Source organism: Zophobas morio, unplaced genomic scaffold (genome assembly GCF_036711695.1).
Source record: "Zophobas morio isolate AGI-343-1 ecotype UQ-CSIRO unplaced genomic scaffold, CSIRO_AGI_Zmor_V1 ptg000006l, whole genome shotgun sequence".
Classification (NCBI taxonomy): Eukaryota; Metazoa; Arthropoda; class Insecta; order Coleoptera; family Tenebrionidae; genus Zophobas; species Zophobas morio.
Window position 1 is genome coordinate 6,196,263 of NW_026972111.1, and position 19,742 is coordinate 6,216,004.

General features: G+C 35.2%; 1 protein-coding gene and 1 long non-coding RNA gene across 3 annotated transcripts in view; one reads left to right on the forward strand and one right to left on the reverse strand.

Moving 5' to 3' along the window:
- Nucleotides 1-7,568: 7,568 nt before the first annotated feature.
- LOC135123438 (uncharacterized) lies at nucleotides 7,569-9,128 on the reverse strand. 2 transcript variants are annotated; one of them, XR_010279615.1, is made up of 4 exons: nucleotides 8,747-9,128; nucleotides 8,462-8,694; nucleotides 8,226-8,357; nucleotides 7,569-8,176 (listed from the first exon to the last, which is right to left on the reverse strand). It is a non-coding gene; the product is annotated as an uncharacterized LOC135123438 (long non-coding RNA). The 2 variants fall into 2 exon arrangements; XR_010279614.1 differs by having other exon boundaries at nucleotides 8,462-9,128.
- A 119-nt stretch (nucleotides 9,129-9,247) lies between these two features.
- LOC135123437 (uncharacterized) overlaps nucleotides 9,248-19,742 on the forward strand; it is a 69,930-nt gene continuing 59,435 nt past the window's right edge. Inside the window, exon 1 of the mRNA XM_064048074.1 lies at nucleotides 9,248-9,355. The gene's annotated coding sequence lies outside the window, so the exon portion shown is untranslated. The remainder of the gene's footprint in view (nucleotides 9,356-19,742) is intronic.

Genomic DNA, 19,742 nt, shown 5'->3' on the forward strand with positions numbered 1-19,742 from the left:
TGCCTGGTGGTCGAGGGCGTGTGATTTCGGGGAATTTCGCTAGCAACTCATGGTACGGCGAAGTTTTGGCCACGGTTGAAATATTGGGTGGTGTGCACGGTGCAAGAATTCCTGATGTGGACAGCAGTGTCGATGCATCAATAAGTTTTCGATTGCGTAGATCGGGGAGCAAATGGTAATGGTTGAGAAAGTCCGCGCCGATAATGGGTTTGCTGACGTCTGCGATTATGAATACCCATTTCAGCGGTCTTCGGAGTTTGAAGTCGAGCAACATTAGCTTGCGGCCGTACGTCCGAATTTGGCTGTTGTTTGCTGCAAAAAGCACCGTTTCAGTGGGGCATGGACGTTGCTTACCTGAAAAGGCTTTTGGAATGACTGAAATCTCGGCTCCGGTGTCGATTAGGAATTGAATTCCGCTGCTCGGGTCCGTTACAAAAAGGCGATATTGCTGCTGTGTTGTACCGTCGCGCACCGCCTCGAGTGCCGACGGGGAAATCAGTTTTTGCACTCATGACCTTTTTTGATAGCTTTCGCGCATTCACCAGAGTGCGGGAGGTCGAACTTCCCGCACACGTGCATTTAACTTCCCGTTGCCATGGTAACCTTAAAATACTCGGGTAGTGTCAACATTGTGACGTGTTGACGGCGCTGTCAATGCCGTTGTTTATAAATAACTCACAGTTAATCTCTTCAGTTTAAACGTTTATTCGTCGCAAAAAATATTGTACACAACACGTTCGTGAGCCTGCTTCCCGCATTCACGCAAATGCGTCACTCCCTACGGTCGTGCCGCAAACAAGCGTTCATGCGGGAAGCAGGCTATCCCGAACTAGTTGCGTAAATTACTATTCCCGAATAGTTGCAGGGCTGGTGGCACTTCCGGGCTTTTTCGCCGAACGTGTCGTGGTAATAACATAACCCCTTATTCTCGTTGACACGTGTCCGGCTTCTCGAGTTCGAGCGGTGACGTCCGTTGCGGCCATATTTGTTTGTATTATAGCCGCGTCCTCTGTCGGTAACTAGGCGTTCTACGGTTGCCGTCAATGTCGCGATCTGCTTTTGCATGGCTTCCAATTCCAGGGCGGCCTTAGCGTCTGCGAGTTCCTTTTCAAGTTGGGCGATTCGTTCAGCGTTCGTCATGATGTTGCTTGTCAATCGGTGCCTGTTCTGTGTTGTTGCGTTTTCTTCTTTCGTCGAGGGTCACCAGTTGTGGATGTTTTGGTATGGATTTATTTATGTACACATATTTACAACGAATGACATTTAAGCAACGTGGTTGTGTTGGAACTCTGCGGCGACGAGGAGCGCGGTGTTCTTGTGATCTTGCTGCTTCTGTGGACGATGGCGGAGAGAGCGAGTTGTGCTTCCATCAGGCCTTTTCTAGTCTCGCTTCTCGTTTTCGCTTCTGCGTGGTACGCCAGCCAATTAGCGGTGTTCTTTGCAGGCGTACGGTTGGTTGCCTATAGCGCAGGCAACTTGCTCGCCACAATACTAATACTTACTAGTTTGCCTGTCTTGTGACGACGAATCCGCACCTCTCTTATTCCCGGCTAAATCAATCAGAGAGAACTTTCCTTCCATACACTCTCTCCATGTTTTTGTACAATTGCAGATAAATCTGAAAGACTGTATATGGTTTCGATGAATTGGAATTAGTGAAAGTTCTTCCAGAGGTTCGCTCTTGGTTGCCCTTTTGAATGAGCTTCAATACATGATTAATCGAACAGATTTAGATGACGATATTTTGAATATCTGCAAAAACGAAAATCTTACATGCAACAGGGTAAAACGGACAGTGTAGATGGAATTCGGTTTTTTTGAGGTAAACCACCAAATTTTAAAATGTTCTCTAGGACTCTCACTGGTATTTGGTAAAAGTTAAGTTCAATGATAAATTGAATAATAATATACACAAGCGCACGCTCATTCACGACAATCAAATTGAATCGCAGCCCATTAAAAACCAAATATGATATACCTGTATACCATTTCGTTGGAGCACGTCTCGTCTAAAGCATAATCAATTTTGGTTTTAGGTTCGCGTACGATAAGTTGGTTTTTGCTTGAATACTAATACATTCATTTCTTCTTCGTTGCTTCCTTTTGGGTGTTCCTGGGGGCTACTTTCTGGACCTCTCCACGTATTCTTCCTCCTAAAAATTATAATTTACCCTTCTACATTTACATTTTTAAGAATAACACACCCAAAGAGAATTTCTGCGTACGGTCGCCATCTTACAGTAAAATACAACAAAAACGAAACATAAAAACACAGGAAGATAATGAGCACATTCTTTGTAGAAGGGCGACTCGAACTTTCTCGAATTTAATTCGTTGTGGACAAAAATATGAAGAAGGTAAAAACAGCCTACCTAGGCTGTGGTGACCGAATTTGAATCAAACTTTTGCGGTGAAAAAAATTGACAGCGGGGCGAAATCACATTTGAATAATTTGAATTTGAAAAAAAAAAAATCAATCAAAAAAATCGTTAAACATGGGCAACCATATGCATGTTAGCGCTTTTGGGTAGTTGGTAGCTCGCTAGGGAATTTTAGTTAGAGGGTTGATAGAAGATGGCGGCTTGGTAGGGAGGTGAAAGCGTCACTCTTGGTGTGTTTGTGTAACCACGTGGTAAGCTAGCTTGGTTAAATAGTTGGTTTTGCAGTTAATAACGACGACGATGCCACAGTTTTCCCCAAGAAATGTGAATTTTCGACTGACGCCAACACGTATAAATTTAATTCATTGTTTGTAAATTCACAGTTCATGTTAGGATTTGAATCGTTAGCTGGTGCTTACACAATTTAACAGACATTAGATTTATTTAGATAAAACACTCACTAGGAGATTTCATGAAATTCACTTAGTTACATTATAACACTTCTTAATTCTTCACACAAGATTGCTAATAGTTCATTTACGGCAGTTAAATTAACCTAACGTTGCCCCAATGTGGAAAAAGACCGTAGAAAAGTGCAACAAACATTTTATTTCTCGTAACGTTGGATAATTACAATTGTGTGGCATATATTAATATCATGTAAATTTGTTAGCTTTGCAATTTTTCACTTCATACAATATTTTTCTATCTTACAATTTTAACTTCAGCAATTTTCTTTGTTGTATAATTTAAATTGAACGTAAATTTTCATGCTCTGCAGTTTCTAAACCTCTAGTAATATTTTTATTTGCACAAGTTTTATTTTACAGCAGATCTTTTGTTCTGTTTTTATACATCTTTGCTAGTTTTTTTTTATGTAAATATTTTGTTGATGAATGTTTCCCTCATATAAATTATCTGATGTGCAATCTTAATCTCAAATAAGAATTATTTGTTGTTTAAACTTTCACAAGATTGTGTGGCGAATTTAAAGGTTGTTTCTTGCCATTTTTGAAACTTTGACACTTGTTCAATTGTAGTTTAATATCAGAGTCATAGAAATTGAACATTTAAACTGAATTGAGGTTAGATAACACAATAACGCTTGCCGGAAGTGGAGTGCGCGGTTCCTTTTCGAGCTGTCAGATTTAGAATAGGAATTAGGGACGGTCGAGATGACGTAACGCTGTCGGCTTCGTGATGGCCTAACTGCGAGTTTGCGACCGTAACGGCCTGCTCGTCTAGGCACTCTAGGGCGACAGTGCTTATCGATAGAATAGAATGCTATGTTCTAGATTCTAGAATGAAATTGACATAGTTCGATCGCCACACTCTTTTAGCGCTCTGGTGCCGCTGCCGCTGCATAATAACTTATGTATTTGCATCCAGTTACTTTAATTCAGATTTTTCTTTGTTTTTATTAAATTTGTGTTATTCAAATATTTGCATTGATTCAGAACGTTTAATTTGATTTCATTCAGAGTCTTTCAAAGTTTTTTTTTTGTAGCTGAGCACTAAGTTTTTTTTTTGTCAGTGGAGGAATAAATGATTTTGTTTCCTCCATTAATTTTGTGTTTGATTTAGCGGTACTTTTCCAACCTTGAGGTCCACCACTTGCATCTGAACATCCAAGGCCAAATTTTTAAATTTTTGAATTTTTCGCGGGCTTTCATTTTTTTTTCACATGTCTATTTAAGGCGAGATGTTTGGGTTATCACAAGGTGTATCTACATATTATGTATTACAAATAGACGATAACTTATTTATTAGTTGTATGTTATTATTTATTAGAAAAAAAAGAAAAATTCATAAATAGACTTACAGGAATAAAAGAAAGAAAACAAGGAAACACACTTGAACTTGACAGTTTTTAACTCTTTACACTCTTAGCTAGTCATTACTTTACTCTTTCATCCTCAACAATCCTGTCAACAAGAGTTGGTTATATTGATTTTTTTTTTAAATTATTAATTAAGTATTTAGGTATATATATTTTTGGGCACCAATTCAGCTGCCATCTTATCATTGGTTTTTATATAGGTATCTTCAAAAATCCATGGTTGTCTTTGATAGTGTTTTTGATCACTTTCTCTCGTTAGGTTATACATATATATTATGTCAACAGAAAAATTAATTCATCAGATATAATTGCGCCACTGTGCATTACAATAAACAACTGTTATACTGGAAACAGATATTTATTTACTTATACATTGCATATAGGTACTTAGTGTTTGTACAGAATAAGCCTGCTTTCCTTGATATAGCATTAATTATTATTAGAAATAGAAAAAAAGTCAAGACCAACGTTGTACGGTTTTTTGAGGACTACCTACACTTTAGCATTATTTTAAACTATACACAGTGTTCTGTCTTCAAGCCGCAACACAACTTAGAACTTATTTCTTTTAAGAAACACCCTATATATCTTTTATTTATTTATTTATTTTTATTTTAATTGACCTCTTCCTACAGCCACAGTTATTTTTGAAATTATAAATATATTCCCCGCCCACCCGCCCTGTCTCAATTGTGGTGATTTTTTTTTATTCGTCGAGAGCCAAGGGGGCGGAGCTTAAGCAAAATTCTTATTTCTCTACGAGAAATTAAAAACATATTTTTGAGTACCGTGTTGTTCAAAGAATGCTAAGTATATTAAGAAAAAATTAAACCCAAAGCTTAAGCGCCACCCATACCTGCCCTGATCTAAATAGTAATAAAATTTTCATTCGTTGGCAGACCTAGAGGCGGAGCCTAATTGCAAAATCCATATTTTTCTACAACAATTTACCATTTTAAACATGTTTTAAGTTTCTAAGATTAAAAACTCATCACAATGGAGATGGGGTTAATAATTTGCCTTTTTTTCTTAATACACATAGTATTTATTCTTTGAATAGTGGTTCACGGCGCATAAAAAAATCATCACAAATGAGATAGGGCGGGTGGGCGGGCTTACATTTTGCCCTTTTGTTTTCATAATTGTAGACTTCTTTTCACAACTTGAAACTTAAAACATGTTTAAAATGGAAAATTTGTATAAAGAAATATCGATTTTTCCCATAAATGCAAAATTCATATTTCCTTGCAAAAATGTACCATTTTAACCATGTTTTATGTTTCTTCTTGTGAAAAGATGGCTATGCATATTTAAAAAAAAGGCAAAATATAGGCCCCGCCCACCCGCCCGATCTCTATTTTGATAATTTTTTTTATTCATCGTAAGCCGTGGGGGGGGAGCTTAATTGTAAAATCTTTATTGTTCTAGAGAAATTACCATGTGAAATATGTCCTTAAGTCATTGTGTTATACAAAGAAAACCATAAGAGAAGCCCCACCTATCCGTCTCGATCTCAATCGTGATGAATTTTTCATTGCAACATCTATATTTCCCTATGCAAATTTACCAGTTTAAACATGTTTTAAGGTTCTTGTTGTGAAAAAATGACTACACATATTAAGAAAAAAAGGAAACATGTAAGCCCCGCCCACCCGCCCTATCTCAATTGTGATGATTTTTTTATTCGTGGTGAGCCAAGGAGGTAGAGCTTAATTGCAAAATCCTTATTTCTATAAAAGAAATAAAAAACATGTTTTGAGTATCGTGTTATTCAAAAGTATGTATATTAAGAAAAAAACAAGCCAAAAATTAAGCTCCATCCACATCAATTATTATAAGCTCAATTGAGATGAATTTTTTATTCGTTGTCAGAATTGTAACATCGATATTTCCCTATGCAAATTTACCATTTTAAACATGTTTTATGTTTCTTGTTGTGAAAAAATAACTACACATATTAAGAAAAGAGCCAAAACGAAAGCCTGCCCACCCGCCCTATCTGAGTTGTGATGATTTTTTTATTCATCGTGAACTAAAGGGGCGGAGCTTAGTAGCAAAATCCTTATTTCTCTACAAGAAATAAAAAACATGTTTTTGACTACCGTGTCGTTCAAAAAATACTATGTATATTAAGAAAAAAACAAACCAGAAATTAAGCTCCACCCATATGCATTCCAAGCTCAATTGTGATGAATTTTTCATTCGTTTTCAGAGCGAGGGGCGGAGCCTAATTGTAAAATCGATCCTTTCCTACAAAAGTTTACCGTTTTAAACATGTAATTATTTTATGTGTATATACCCCTGAATTCATCATCTAATGACTATGAAATCTTTTTTAAAGCACTTGAAATGTTTCTTGCTAACAAATCTGTCTTAATAATTGGAGACTTTAATATAACATCTTACATTAACATAAATACTGCATGTGCTAGAGCTAGATCTTTTCAACACGTATGCAGTTCTTCCTTGGTTTTTTAATTGGAAAATCTACCATTACAAATCTCATGATAGTAACGCAGTGTATTTCTGAGGAATTGGATAAGGGTGGACAATTGGATGTTATTGCTGCTCAATAAGCTCAGTTTTTTTGGCATGTCTCCATCATTTATTAAATTTATTGAATCCTACTATATAGCACGAATTAACTATGCCTTTTATAATGGTTATATATCACATGAATGTGTAAAATCTACTGTGGTGTAAACGTCAGGTGTACCTCAAGGTTCCAACCTGGGACGTCTTCTTTTTACATTATTTATTGACGACTTATTGAGGTCATTTACATGTCCTAGACTTGGATTAGCAGATGATTTGAGAATGTGTTCTTCTATGTACACAAATATGTATTTTGTCCTGTTAATGGGAAACTGTTGGGCAATAAAGTTATTATTACATATTATTTATCCAGTTTTTTTTTTTAATAAAATCGTACGTACGCACTAGATTATAATGAAACAATTTTTATGACGTTGATGTTAGTTTCTAATACAGGTTTAAGGATTCAATAACCCATAAACTGAGTATAGAGAACCACTGATATAAAAATTATTCAAATTGCTAGGGTTAGAGTAGTATTCTGTGTTGCCTACGTCACGCATAATCTTCACACCGTAGATCCAATTACGGATCACAGACCAAGAAGAAGACTGTGTACAAATCTTTCAACGCTTTTCAACACATCCCCACTCCGCCTTCGCCTTTTGTGTCAATATACAACATTTTTTTCCAGTGAACACTAGATTTCGTATTTCCGCTGAAACCGTGCCAATTTACAGTTCCCTACTCGATCGTCTCCGCACGACCTTCTCTATTAACTACGGCCTGCTCAATAGTCTAGTTTTCGTGTTCTCCGCGTAGAGCCACTTACCCGTTAAACGCCAAAAAAGACACCTGCCTACTACTAGATAATTTTCAAAAATTGTGACAGGAGTATTTGTCATTCCTCAACGTGTCTCTTGTGTCTAACCTGTTTTAGTTTATTTGTGGCTTAAATAGATCCGAGATTTACAATCGCCAGTTCGTTTTGTTTTTGTTTACGTTTGTTTTAGTGCTTTGTGTTGTGTCTCGCATTTTAAAATGCCTTATTCGTTTTGTTGTGTTCCGTCGTGTTTCTCCACAGATCCTTCAAGATCCTTTCATGAGTTTCCCTCTAATTTTAAGCTAAGACAAGTATGGTTGGGAAAAATATATCCTAATACCGGTAAATCTTCAATAAATATTTTTATTAAGTACCTATTTTTGTTTGCATAAAGTTTGACATATTTTATTAAAAAAGACACTTCTGAATACGAAAAATTGTAGATGAGTGCCCAAGATTATCGGACAAAACGGTTGTTTGCAGTTTACATTTCCTGAAATCATGTTTTAAAGCATCTGAATCAGGAAGAAAATTGCTGAAACGTGATGCTATTCCCACGTTATTTATGGTAGTTTCCGTGTACAAATTTTGCCAAACCTAAAAACAGTTTGTGCGAAATCGAGAAGTGCCTTTTGTAAAGTTTTACCAAATTTAGTAGTTTCGCTTCTATAAACTGATTCTGTATGTAACAGCTATTTTCACCCTGCTTCGATTGTGGATGAACTAAAGAAGCTGTCCAGACCTCTCATGAAAATAGCTTGTTTCAATGTCTGCTTCGCTAAAATAGAATTCGCACAGTGAAAGATAATATGCATTAACTGATGATCTGTATTTTAATAATTATCATCAACTACAATAACTGTAGACCAATGTAGAACATACGCTTTGGTTAGCAGAAGTTTCAAAAATCATTCTCTTTAGTGCGGCCAACCATTTTCTTTTTAAATAATTTTCCGAATTAGGAAAAGTAAATGTTAACGTCTTGATTCTATTCACCACATTCTGTCTCTCTAGAAATAAGGGTACGTGTCCATTGGAGCGCAACTCTCACGAGAGTTCTGATTTTGATTTTATACCATCTTTAATCATAAGTTGTCATTTCAAATTTCAGAGGTCTATTATTACAATGAATTGAATTATTACGAAAAAAATACACGTAAAACATACTTATCGGAGATCATTGTCGCATTTCGAAATGCGTTCGTATTGTGGGAGTCGCTCACAAACTCGGAAAAACTAGGTAAAAACGATACCCTTACCCACGTTGAGGGCAGGCCCAACCATGGCTTTACGGGCTGATTTTGGAATTATTTCTCGCAAACGCCCTCTGAAGTACACATGTAGCTTAATGGTTTCATCTATTATAAATTTAAATGAAAATTTCCAGTGTTTCCTAATTCTTGTTAACCTATAAACTGACAGTTGATGGTCTAAAATTAATTGACGGTTAACGGGTAAGTGGCGCCAAAGTGGCGACATTTTGCGTTTTCTCAGAATCAAAAAAACAATGAAATTCAGGTCGATTGAGCAGGCCGTAGTTAATAGAGAAGGTCGTGGTCTCCGGCGTATCATGCGCCTACTGTCCCCCAGATGTCTCCACTATCCCCCTCTCGGCCCCTGACGTCGATAACTTGTTATCCGCGATAAAAGGGGCCACTACGTAATCGGTGTCATGACCGTATGAGAAAAGAATAACTGGTTGTGGTATAGGATCGTACGAATCGAATCGACCAAATCTAATTGTCAACATCGCTTCGAGCCGCAGCAACTGCATAGGTAAGTGCCCACATGCATCTGTTATCACCGAAATCCACACGTGTCTGCCATTGAACGGCGCAAGACGAGTTCGTCGCGTAGAATAAACAAAAATACCACGTCCATCCGTCGGAATTTTGGGCGAGATGGTCGCATGGGCGCTGGGCGTCATGGATAAGCGCTCTAGCAACAAGTGGCGCAATTATTCCGATTGCCCCATTTCTTCGGATCGAAAGCCAACCATGATTCAGTGGGTTTTCGGCCTATATTTTAATTGCGGCCGCAGACGTGTTCGTGATTAATTATTTATTCGGTAAGAGCGGGCTTGGGAAAGGGGATTCCTTTCTCCTCATTTATTTATTCTTTGTGTTTTATTTAAAAAAGGCTATTTAAAACGAAAGCGGCGAGAGAAACGTGGAAAGCGCTGGCAGATGGTGCGGTTGATTCATGCTTTTCCGCGGATGTTGCGCTTGAAATCTTTTCAACTTTGGTATTTTCAACGTCAGCGTTCGCGGAGCGGAGATTGCCATGACGTCAGCGGCTCGATACGTGCGAAGGACGGGCTGTTGCACAATCACTCTGTATCTGGGGAATATTTGATCACTCTGTAAATAGAAATTGGCGGACGGGGGTTCTGCAGTTCGAGCGGAACTTGGAACTTTTCAACGGCGCCGTTCGTTTTTATTTATTTACTTAGTTTTTAATTGGCGGAATTTGCATATAGGTGCTGACTTGGTGGAACAGCTGCGTTGTGATGGTGGCAGGCTTTTCGTTTATCGGGTTAATTAACAAATGTAATTAATCGTACAAGAATTGTCTGACGCAGTTTCCAATAAGTTTATCATTAATTAAAAGGTTCTTTGAATTGCAAAACTGTATTTTCCCACGTTAAAAAGATTCTTGGGCGCTCGTCTTACAATGAAAAGTGGTACACGTGCTTATAGTCCGGGTTGACACGTTATAGCACTCATTTTAAGCGTATTATGCGGGTACATACATTGAATAGGAAATTTTTACCGTACTTTTTGAGTATAATAAAGTATGTATGTACTTAAACTACAATTTTTTCCACCGATGCATTAAAATTTAAATTTATTAGCTACCAATACACAAAAATTGAGGTTACAGTTGCTCATATACCTTACTTATAGTCTGACTAATGATTAAGTGAAACGATTTTTAATAGTATCCTCAAAGCTTTTTATTTTTATATTTATATTATAAATTAAAAATCTCTTTTCACTAGATCAAAGCTGGAGTATATAATACCACTTAGCAAATAGATGAAAGAGAACTCTTCACTTCCACCTTGCCATAATTTAAAATTTGTAACTTTGAACGTACAAAGGGTTAACTCAAATGTTACTGTAACGTTGCTGGAACGTTTTAACTATCACTTCCAAAAACAATATATACATTCAGATTTCAGAGTGTCTATAAATATTTATAACACTGAACAATCACTGGACATTTAAATGTAAATTTACCCAAATTTTCTGCTCGTGTGTATAGCAGCCTGTACTATATGAACGTCAGTTTGACCATCTGATTATAATTCATGTTTCGACAAGGCGGCAAAAGTCATCGTCCACTTCAATTATTTTTGTTTGCAATAATAAATATTATTTAAATTTTAATAAAATACTCCAGCACTTGTGGTTTATGAATCCGTAAAAAAAGTAAATTTTTGTGTTGGCAATTCCGAATTATTGGCAGGTGTATCATCATAAAATTTTAGAAATGTTGCCAACCAAACTAAAAAAAAAACAAACATTAATAGTCACTCGGTACTTTTAAAATCTGATGTAGCCATGATCTTGAACTTTTTGCTTGCCATCTCGAAATAGACCAATGTCGCTGACATCACGCTTTCTGGGTGGTTTAAGTTACGAGTTACAATTTCCAGACTCAAAAATATTAATCTCCATAAAACTTAAAATTTAAATTGTAGTTATAACATTAAGAAATGTAAGTTACGTTCATAATTATTACGTCAAATAAAACTGATAAAGTAGAGCCCGGCAAATAGTGAACATTGACTTTTTGTATCCAAAAGTCGCCGACAAACCGCTTAGGATTAAAATAATGGTCATTTACAGACAATTCAGGTTATTCTAAAATTTATTAAAACACATTAAAAAGCGAAATTCTTGTCGTTAGATCCACAAAAAGTCAATGTTCACTATCAGGAGGACTCTACTTTAACTAAAACTAAGTGACACAGTGGATTCACAACAATAGCTTACACTTCGTTTGTTAGAATTTGAAGCTTTAGCCACTACATGTCAGTGTCAAAATATAATGACACAAGTGACAGGTTTGATACGGGTTTGTTCACTTGACAAATGACACAATGGTGGTAACCTAAATTGTGGCTAAACCCACGGCTCTTGAGTATGGCTTATACCGAAAGAGCAGTAAAACACGTTCAAAGACAGCCATAGTTTTTGGAAAGTTTGTCTTGGATTGTTGCATTATCAGCTCAAACTTTCAAATTGACGGTAATCTGACAAGACGAAAATTCTGTCAAAGAAAAGTCTTCAAAAATCCATGGCTGTCTTCGACGTGTTTTTTATTGATGTTTTGGTACAATTCTCCTGAAAATTTTGACGCAAATGACGGACATTTCTTTGTTCCTAAGTTTAGTCTGTGACGTTAATGAAGTCAATTGACTAAATAATGTTTAAACAAATTATTTAGTTTGTTTGACAGAACTTCGCTTGCCCCTGAACAAATTTCGCTTTTTTAAAAATTATAAAATTGTTTTTTTTTGTGATAACCTATATTAATTAAAATATATAGGATAGTGAAAATTTGGATGCCTAGGGTAAAAATTCAAGGCAGAGTCATAAACCACAATTGTAAGAGTATTATATTATATAAATTTTATAAAATTTAAATGGCGTTTACTAAAAAAATTTGAGAAAACGGCGTCAAATTGTTGGTGGGTATGAGCAAATAAATTTTGGTTAGTCTTTTACCAAGTACACGATATGCTTAACATTCATATAATATTTGATAACAATCGGTCCAGTAGTTTCGGAAATAATTATCTGTCTAATAAAAATCGACACAGACCGATAGACGACAGACACACGGAAAGCCGAGACCTACTTTTTTGTACTCTAGGGATCATGAAACGTCGAGAAAACCTGAAAGTAGCCATTCATATCCAGAAAAATTAACGGAATATTAATTTTCGCATATTTGATTTTATATATTTTACACTTCCTGAGTGGAAGCTCAAAATTTGATAGTTCCTAGAATAGATAATTTTCACAGATACATTTCGAAACTACTGACTGATTGGTGTGCTAACCACGATTTTGCTAAATTACACGTAGGTAAAATGTGTCAAAAAATATGCTATAGGTTTTCGGAAAAAATTCAAAATAGAACAAAATTTTAAAATTCATATTGGAAACTACAAAACCGATTGTTCTAAAATTTGATGAAAAAACATGATCAATCGCTAGTCAGAATCTCCCATCCCTTCCAAAAACTTGATGACGTCATGAGAAAATTTTGCAAAGTCAACACCATTTGAAAAGTTCAGAAAGACGTGCTTGTGTAATCGAGTTTATTCATAGCTCCTATTTTTCTAGAATTGTTTATACAGAGTGTCTCCAAAATCATCATCATCTCATTTTCTATACTGTATGGTATCAACTTTTAGCTTTTTTTTGTCTAATAGGGGTTATCATAAGAAAAACATAAAATTCACATAATTAAATGTTGTTTATTATCTAAGAAACTGGATTCAGTTATTTCATAGTTTCATTCAGAAACTGTTAAAAAATATAAAAAAATTGATCAACAATTAACAAAATATAATCAAATATAAACCCCACCCACCCACCCCATCTCAATTGTAATGATTTTTTAATTATTAGAAACTTAAAGCACATTCAAAATGTAAATTTTTGTAAAGAAAAATGGATTTTGCATTTAGGCTCCGCCTCTAGGTCTGCCAACGAATGAAAATTTCCTTACTATTTAGATCAGAGCAGATATGGGTGGAACTTAATCTTTGGTTTCAATTTTTTCTTAATATACATGGCACTCTTTTAATAACACGAGCCTCAAACATACGTCGTACATGGTAGTTTCTTGTAGAAAAATAATAAGAATTTGGCATAAACATTCTGAAAAAAATATCTCGACTATTGAAAAAATCAACACAGTCGAGACAGGGTGGGTGGGCGGGGCTTATTTTGCCTTTTTTTCTTAATATACATGGCCATTTTTCATAACATGAAACTTAAAACATGTTTAAAATGGTAAATTCTTGTAGACAAATATGGATCTTGTAATTAAGCGCCGCCCCTCGATCTGACGACGAATGCTGTTTAATCGCCTCTAGGTCTGCCAACCAATGAAAACTTCATTACTATTTAGATCAGAGCAGGTATGGGTGGGGCTTAATCTTTGGTTTCACTTTTTTCTTAATATACATAGCACTCTTTTAATAACACGAGGCTCAAACATACGTCTGACATGGTAGTTTCTTGTAGAAAAATAATAAGAATTTGGCATAAACATTCTGAAAAAAATATCTCGACTATTAAAAAAAATCATCACAATCGAGACAGGGTGGGTGGGCGGGGCTTATATTTTGCCTTTTCTTTCTTAATATACATAGCCATTTTTCATAACATGAAACTTAAAACATTTTTAAAATGGTAAATTCTTGTAGACAAATATGGATTTTGCAATTAAGCGCCGCCCCTCGATCTGACGACGAATGCTATCTAATCGCCTCTAGGACTGCCAACCAATGAAAACTTCATTACCATTTAGATCAGAGCAGGTATGGGTGGGGCTTAATCTTTGGTTTCAATTTTTTTTAATATACATGGCACTCTTTTAATAACACCAGCCTCAAACATATGTCTTACATGGTAGTTTCTTGTGGAAAAATAATAAGAATTTGGCATAAATATTCTGAAAAAAATATCTCGACTATAAAAAAAAATCGTCACAATCGAGACAGGGTGGGTGGGCGGGGCCTATATTTTGCCTTTTTTTTTTTCTTAATATACATAGCCATTTTTCATAACATGAAACTTAAAACATGTTTAAAATGGTAAATTCTTGTAGACAAATACGGATTTTGCAATTAAGCGCCGCCCCTCGATCTGACGACGAATGGGGCAGCTATGGGTGGGACCTAATCTTTGCCTTTATTTTATGATGTTTACTTAATGGAACGATCATTACACATTTCATACATTTCTGGAAAAAAACGATAATATTTACATAAAAATTGTAAACATTAAAAATTAGTTCAGTGAAGCAAAATAATTTTAAATAATAGCCCCGCCCACCCACCCTCTCTTTTCATAGAAGGTATATCATATGCCAAAATCAGTTTAATCTTAGAAGGTACTGATGACTAACTTTAACCCCATCTCAATTGTGATGATTATTTTAATTCTTAGGAACTGAAGACACGTTTAAAATGGTAAATTTTTGTAAGGAAATATGGACTTTCCAATTAGGCACCGCCTCTAGGTCTTGCAACCAATGAAAACTTCATTACTATTTAGATCAGGGCAGGTATGGGTAGGGCTGAATATTTGGCGTTAATTTTTACTTCCCGAGCGTAAGCAAAGGAAGTATTGTAATCGAGTCCGTCGGCCGACTCTCTACTTTTACGTTTTCTCGATCTTTCATGACCCCTAGAAGACGAAGAAATAGGTCTCCCATTTCCGTCTGTCTGTCCGTCTGTCCGTCCGTCTGTCTGTCCGTCTGTCCGTCTGTCCGTCTGCCGTCCCGGATTTTTATTAGAAAGATAATCTCCGAAAGTACTCGACCGATTGTTGTGAAATTTTGTACTTATATTAAGAATATCATGTAGATGGTAAAACGCTAACCAAAATTTGTCTAATCATCCCCACCACTAATGCGATGACGTCACTTCAAAATTGTACGTAGTAAATGGGTTTTCAATTGTATAAAATAACATAGTTCTACACATGTAGTTTACAACTCTGAATCGACTTTTCACCCGAAACGTCCAGATTTTTGGAAAAAAAATCAAAATTGTAAAACAACATTTTGAAATTTAATTTTTAATCTGCTAACCAGAATGCTTTGAAATGTTGCAGATGTTTTAAGGCTATAAAGAGCATCATAAATCTTTAGTCAAAAAATATTTGCTTATCCCCTCCAAAAACTTGATGACGTCAGCTCAAAAGTTTGTGGAATAAATCATATCTAAAATGTACAAAATATGATGAGCCTGTACTTGTCATTTATCACTCCATTCATATTTTTTGGATTTGCATATAAGGAGTGACTCAAAAAAATTAATGAATGCGTAAATATATTTTATTGATTTAATCAGGAACTACAAAACGGAATGCTCTGACATCGTGCAGATGTTTTAAGGTTATAAAGAGCATAATAAATGTTTAGTCAAAATATATTTGCTTATCCCCTCCAAAAACTTGATGACGTCAGCTCGAAAATTTGCCGAATAAATCATATCTAAAATGTACAAAATATGATCAGTCTGTACTTGTGATCTATCACTCCATTCATATTTTTTGGATTTGCATATACAGGGTGATTCAAGAAAATAAATGAAAGCGTAAATTTATTTTACTGATTTACTCAGGAACTACAAAACCGAATGCTTCGAAATCTTGAGATATTTTAAAATTATCATAAGCATGGTAAATGTTTGATCAAAATGTATTTGGTCGTTCCCCCTAAAAAATTTATGACGTCACCACAAAATTTTGCTGAATAAATCCTATCTAAAATGTACAAAATATGGTGAGTCTCTTCTTGTGATTTATCATTCCATTCAAATTTTTTCGATTTGCATATACAGGGTGACTCAAAAAAATTAATGAATGCGTAAATTTATTTTATTGATTTAATCAGGAACTACAAAACCGAATGCTTTGAAATCTTGCAGATGTTTTAAGGTTATAAAGAGCATAATAAATTTTTAGTCAAAATATATTTGGTTATCTTCTACAAAAAACTGATGACGTCAGCTCAAAAGTTTGCCGAATAAATCGTATCTAAAATGTACAAAATATGATGAGTCTGTACTTGTGATTTATCATTCCATTCATATTTTTGGATTTGCATATGCAGGGTGACTCAAAAAATTTAATGAATGCGTGAATTTATTTTATCGATTTAATCAGGAATTACGAAACCGAATGCTTTGAAATCTTGGGAATATTTTAAAGTTATTATAAGCATGGTAAACTTTTGTTCAAAATGTATTTGTTCATCGCTCCTAAAAAAATTGATGACGTCACCCTTAAATTCTGCTGAATAAATCCTATCTGAAATGCAAAAAATATGATGAGTTTGTACTTGTGATTTATCATTCCATTCATATTTTTTAGATTTTCTTAAGAGGTGGTTCAAAAAAATTAATGAAGTCAATTTATTTTATTGATTAAATTAAAGGCAACACTTATTATTAGTATTACACCCCAACCAACCCAATTTGGTAGACACAAAATTTGTTAAAGGAAAAACTCGGTTGAAACATAAGGGTAGCACGCTTATTTACATCGACTTTAACATTACAGACCTGCATTTGTTTTATACGCTCACTTGGTTCCGCGAATGTGGAATAGACATGTTTATAATCAACCAATTGTGAATTTCACCGTCAAGAATTAAAATAAAACCAAATGTTTTATATAATAAGCGGAAGTCGAAGCAATAAAACCGATGGTCGTTTTGTTTACAGTTTCTCTGTTTGACTCTCACGTATGCTGTTACGCTTGTCATCTTAAATTATGAATGTTTATACATAAACGATTTTCAGTTGCCTTTCATATTACTAGACAGCGGATTTTTTTCGGGCTACGTCACGATTATAGGTGGGGATGCGCTGGATCGCCGGGAGTCAGTAGCGGGTGATAGATAATCACTGAATTTAATCGGTACTAATTCCATAAATATAATTAACGATTTATTAATCAAACGGCTAAGTAAATGAGAACTTGAATTAACAGCAGAGTGCAACGAAACAGCGTTATTCTAATCTCAAATAAACGAAGTGCAGTCCGCAACCGCAATGAATTGGCATCCCGTACGAGCCGTACCGAGTTTGGCCTTGCCTAGCCCGACAGAGATCCGCTCTCTAGATATTACACACCGGCGCCGTATACGTGGGTAAATTGTTTCGTTATTTTATTGATTATAAGAAATCAATATTCAAAACGACCCAATTCATTTTCCCGAAAATTTGGGAATACAATAATTTTATTCTTAGTATTACACTACGTCTATCCCAACTGATATACGTGTCCTTGCAAAAATGTTGATGACGTCATCACATTTTTTTTTTAAATTCCCACTACAAAAATGTAATGAGAAAAAAAACACAATAGGCATGCAGTCGTCAAGTTTCCGACAGCGAGGGAAGTACTGTCGAAACTCTTTAGACCAATTTTTTCTTAATATACATAGTATTCTTTGAATAACACGATACTCACATACATGGCAGTTTCTCCTAGAAAAATAATAACAATTTTGTATTTAAATTAAAAAAAAAAAATCTCGACAATTAAGAAAAATCATCACAATCGAGATAGGGCGGCTCGGCGGGGCTTATATTTTGCCCTCTTTTCTTAATATACATAGTATTCCTTGAACACGCTAGAGTGAGCCGTTCCTGATTTAATCGATAAAATAAATTAACTCATATATATTTTTTGAGACACCTGTATAAGCAAATCCAAAAAATATTAGTGGAAAGATAAATCACAAGTGGACATTTTAGATAGGATTTATTCGGCAAAATTTTGAGCTGACGTCATCAATTTTTTGGAGGGATAAGCAAGTATATTTTGATTAAAAGTGTATCATGCTTATCCTAACTTTAAAACTTCTGCAAGATTTCAAAGCATTCGATTTTGCAGATTCAAAATTAAATTCCATAATGTTTTATAATTGTGATTTTTTTTTCTAAAATGTTCCCATTTATTCTATAATTATTTAAGATGACGTCATCAACTTACTGCAGAGAATGAATAGTTAAACGTTAATTAATATTTTAATTTGACCCTCCAAACTTATTTTAGGTTATTAAACCACTGGGAAAAGAGTTATTTTTGGTTATCATTTTTCCATAGAACGCCAAGGTCAACAGATACAACACTACTCAGCAAATTTTGATTCGTTGACTTCGTAAATGTCCACAAATTGAAATTGGCTTGACATTTGACAGGCTTCTTCCAGCAAAGAATTCTACACAGAAGCGACAATCTCATTAGTCGTTCTTGTTATTTCTATCCGGTCTAATACCTTTATCATGTATATTTTTATAAACACAGCTATAGATAACATTGTTCCATTGTGGGCCTCATCGACAGCGCACGCAGCATTTTAACCATTTATGTAACAATCACAGACTTTTTCCCTTTTGTAATTTATTCTTGATACCGCTAACCTAACCAGCTTGAGATGGAGTTTGTCAATCAGGATTAAAGTTTAGCAATGTTGTTTTTGTATTTAATGTTTGAACAAGTTTATCGAACAGATTATTTATAAATTTGATAAGGAGCTCAATCAACTACGAAACTTCAAACGCAGCTTCGTTTAAAATAAATTTATCAAACCCAAAAATTGTAAAATACGTCGAATGTAATTTTAAAATTGAACTTCAAACTCAATTGTGCAGCAACAATAATAGTAAAGCAGAGGTTGACTTTTGATAGTAAAAGTGAAGTAAATCACGATTTAAAGAAGTGTAATAAGCGTTTCTATAAATAAGTTTTACGAGTGATCGATTATATTCACTCTTGTCGAGAGTAAATGCATTTCATGAACAGCGTGATACCGAAGAAATGTCATGGTGGATTCTTGCAGCGATAAAATTATACGGTGGTATTTTATCGCATCACTGGAATATCGAACATCATAATATCACAACAAGTGTATATCAGTTTAAAATTTTGTTCTATCTAATAACTAACCTTAAATCGTAAACATTATTATCTGACATTTTTGTACATTTCTGATTTTTTGTTCTTTTCTTCCAAATTTCCCCGAACCACATTCGTCCAAGCGCGTAAAGCCACTCTCACGTGCTATTTCGCCGGAAGTAACACCAACTTTCATTGGAAAAAGTATCACCTTTCATAATTTCATCCATTCTCACTGACCGTATCAGTTTCATCTGCAAATTAATCTTTATGTTGGTTTTTTCGAGTCTGCAAATCACAATGGCTCGCAAAGACTGCCATAAGGCCGTTATGCGATGAGTCAGGCCCCATATCTCCCCTACCCATTGTCCCATCACGTCGCTTAACATGCCCATCTCGCCGGGCAGAGGTAAATCTTCCGCATTTAAATACAATACACTACGTGCTCACTCTGGGAAATCCTCAACTGGTAAATAAGGCACTCGGAACCCGTGAAATTC